Consider the following 4496-nt stretch of genomic DNA (forward strand, 5'->3'; position numbering starts at 1 on the left):
ACATGTTATATATGTGCTTTCTGTATATATAAATGTATATATTTTTTTTACTTTTATAATTAAATTAAGAAAGCAGTGACAAAACTAAAAAAAAGTTGCCTCCCGCATAAACAATTGGGCCAAATACATTTATTTCCCTTATTGTTAAGAATGTTAGGCCATACAGGCCTCTTTTAATCTGCCCCTCAATTGTGGGATGCGGGACATTACACTAGCGCGAGAAAATTTTTTTCACAATCCTCCCGAATAAAACTATTTTCAAAGTTTTCTGCATTTAATGCTATAATCTGGTAATGGGACAACTTCGTTTATAGTGGTTTCTTGTACCAGTTAAGGTTTGGTCTCAAATACTACCTCTACAGGAATACTTGAAGAAAGCATTACGTTATGTTAAAATGCGGTCAAATATTTTTTTTAAAGTTCAAAATTTAAGGCGCAAAAGGTAACTTAATCCTTCACGAACGAGTTGTCACACTGGAGTTTCAACCATAGGGGGCTACAGTCTCGGCTTTGAGGGAGTGAAACAAGACGCCAGGCTGGTGGGATGCGCAAGTATATTTAGATCTATAAGTGCTTTGTCAGCAAATCGTTTCTACATAACAAGTCAGGTAGAATGTATTTAGCTCCAGATGCGGCGGTTTGGTTCCAAAGCAAACAAGCTCATCGTATAGAGAATTTCAACTCATGAAAACAAGCTAGTGAAGCGTCGGAAGTACAAGACACAGCACTTGTCTCTCACACTTGAGGCCATAATATCAGCTAACGATTCATGTATCAACATTAATGAAATATAAGCAGAGAATGTTATTTTTTTTAGCCTAGCATGGCTAAACGGGTCTCATAATGAAATATTTTATCTCTGTTTTCGAAGAAAGAAATTTCAATATTATCTTGCTTGCACGTACATCTTTGTTTAACGCACTTTATTTTTATCACTGGAACTTGAACATTGAATCAATTAATTATTTTTGCCAAACGTGGCCTAACGGTCATCCTGTATCCACACTATAAATTCAATTATTTGATCAGACGAATCAGATATGAGTAGTCCTGAGAGCTGGCAGTGAGTTCTCTTGTATCAGCTGAAACTTAGGAATGAATATGCGCAGAGAGTTCTCATGTATCTGCGCAAAAAATTTTAACAAAGCAATCAAACAATTAGATACACATTGAAAACTAATAAATGTGAAAATGCCACATGTGAATATGTTCGACATCCGACTATGAAAAGGAATGCTTTTTTTTCAAATAAAAAACAAACTAAATTATTTATTCAAATTGAATGACTCGAATAACAATAAAAACAACAACAAAACAGAGAGAGAGAAAGTTTGGATGTTTGTTTGTTTTTGAATTTCGCACAAAGCTACTCGAGGGCTATCTGTGCTAGCTGTCCCTAATTTAGCAGTGTAAGACTAGAGGGAAGGCAGCTAGTCATCACCACCCACCGCCAACTCTTGGGCTACTCTATTACCAACGAATAGTGGGATTGACCGTCACATTATAACGCCCCCACGGCTGAGTGGCGAGCATGTTTAGCGCGACGCGGGCGCGAACCCGCGACCCTCGGCTTACGAGTCGCACGCCTTACGCGCTTGGCCATGCCGGGCCTGAGAGAGAAGAGAGAGGTCATGTTTCTGAATCGTTCACCAAAAATATCCGATAGATAAATTGGATACAATATCATGTTTAGAATTTTATCAAGAACAAGAGCCCATATATGATTAGATTTGTTGTTGTTTTGTTTTTATCAAAATTCAGTTTTAACCAATAAACACCAATAAAGCGCCCCGATGCAAATGTAAAAAACAAAAGAAAACGGAGAAAAATAAATAAATCGGTGTGTAACACTTAATACTGGAAATAAAAACTAATAATTACCCAATACACGCTAATTTCACTCCTTTATTAACAGTGAAGTATTCTAATACTCATTAAAGTATAACTCATGAAGAAAAAAATTTGGGCAAAGAGCGAAAAAATAATTTGATACAGTAGATAAATCTAAGTTATCTATATACATTCGGAAGTAGTTAAAAAGAAATATTGTAATCTGAGGGTCGCAAGTTCGAATCCCCGTTTAACCAAACATGCTCGCCCTTTCAGCCGTGGGGGCGTTGTTATGTGACTGTCAATCCCACTATTTGTTGGAAAAAGAGTAGCCCAAGAGTTGACGGTGGGTGGTGATGACTAGCTGCCTTCCCTCTAGTATGAGACTGCAAAATATGGCTAGCGCATATAGACCTCGTGTAGCTTAGCGCGAAATTCAAAACGAAACAAACAAAAAGAAACAACAAGTAAAATTAATAAACATTAATAAAAAACAGCAACAGAAAGGATAAGTATAATAAAATATTGATTTGTCTAGTCAGATTTAATAAGCTCTTTGTTTATTGTTAGCTTAATAAGACATGTGATTTATTATAGAGGTGTAAATACATTCCCACGTAGTCTGAATTAATTTACTAACGTTAAATGTATATATGCGTTCTGTGAAACATCTGTGTACTTGACTGTATATCAGTTATATTTATTGTTTTTATGGTTTTGAATGTACAAATAGAAATTAATTTAAAACTTTACGTGGTTTTCTGAATGTTCTAGAAATGTTGCGATTCAACGTTTTTTTTTGACAAACTTGGCACCATTTGCAATGTGTTTGTCCAGTATTTGCAAACGTACGTTTTAAACGTACAACTATGTCGATAAATCATTTCTTCGATCATTAATTACTGCTATAAGTTGATAATTATTAACTACCAATAAAGCCTTCAACGTTGACTGAATGATCTTCGTTTCTATTTTGATTTCACTGAACTTCAAGTCTCCAAACAAAATTTTTATCCCTAGATTTGCGCAACTGATAGATCAAACGATAGATAAATAGATTTATAATGTGTTGGTAAGAGATCTATAATATTCTTGGCCTGAATATTACATATCACGACATATTTTAGTTTACAAGCTCAGCTGGATATTAAACCTAACTTACTATAAACTTTGGATATTACATGTAATTTATTGTCTCACATTAACTGTTTTACTACATAATTATGAATTACAACAGTACTCTAATACATCAGAGATTACAAAATATACTTTACTCATCAGTGTCGATGTTTGAAATTCTTTTGCTTTACCTTATTCGTTGTGAAAAGATCTCTTGAAACTATTGTTTTACTAGTGTAATTCTTTTTCATTGCGGAATAATTATTAGTCAAATTTAAGTAATTTTTTACGGAAATTAGTGTTTTTGTTTTTTCTTATAGCAAAGTCACATCAGGCTGTCTGCTGAGTCCACCGAGGGGAATCGAACCCCCTGATTTTATCGTTGTAAATCCGTAGACTTATCGCTATACCAACAGGTGATTTATGGAAATGAAGGCAAATAAACAGAATATCGATAAACTGTGTGGAAAGGCCAACATTTACGTTATTGTCAAGATGAACGTTGCAAAAGGCTTGTAAAGGGAACAGATACATGATCGAGATCGTTATGAAAATTATATCAAGTGAACTTTATTCATCAGTTAATCATATTCATATCACGTCACCATTACAAATTCAAAACCAAATTCGCTCACACTTTGGGTAGCATCATCAAATTGCTCTAAGTTACTATATAACCACAATTTAATGTAAATGATTTTATGGTATAATGAAAAAACAAAGTCAGTTCTAAGTATACTCTACATTACTATCTACGGTTAAAAAAAAGGAGAACAACTCCAATATATAATAAGCAACAGACCCGCTAGAGGCTGTCTACAGGAAGCCCTCAATGTGAGGTCGCACAGGGTATTATCACTAAGCCAGTTAAAAAAAAAAAAAAACACATACATTATTTTCACCATTTGGAATGAATGAAACTCTAAAAATGGATTTTTTTTTTTATTTCATTCAGTAGCATAAAGATATTCTTTCCAAGCTTATAGGTCTTAAGACCTCACAGTTCCAGTTCATAAAGGGTGTCTCAAAACCCCATTTCTGTACCAAAAATCTTTATCCTTACTTTGACTTACTTTCTCAAAATGATTCGACACATTGCATCCTGCTTATGAAAACTGAGTAAACACAAATGCTTTTATTCTCCCAACAAAGAATAAATTTTTAGCACCGTTATGCAATATACGAGAACCACTGGCTTAGTTTGTAACTTTGCTCGAATGAAGTGACAAACTAATTTACAAAAGTTGTTGAACACATACACACAGAGAATATTTAAAGAAAAATAGTCGTCATTTCCTGTTCTGTAAACGAATAATTGTAAAAAAAGCCACCATTTGCTCTTTCGGCAATTAATAATAAAAAGATAGAAGGGTTATCATTTTCTCTTTGTATCTTTTTATAGAGAATTTCCATAGGAGAATTCTTACTGCAGCAGTCATAACGGAAATATTTTTAGTGAACGTATTTTATTAATTTATTCTGTAAATACTTGTCAATATTTTCTCAAATATTTGCTGCAAGTTTGACTGATGTATAGTCTGGTTAAT

Source organism: Tachypleus tridentatus, chromosome 8, assembly GCF_004210375.1.
Source record: "Tachypleus tridentatus isolate NWPU-2018 chromosome 8, ASM421037v1, whole genome shotgun sequence".
NCBI lineage: Eukaryota > Metazoa > Arthropoda > Merostomata > Xiphosura > Limulidae > Tachypleus > Tachypleus tridentatus.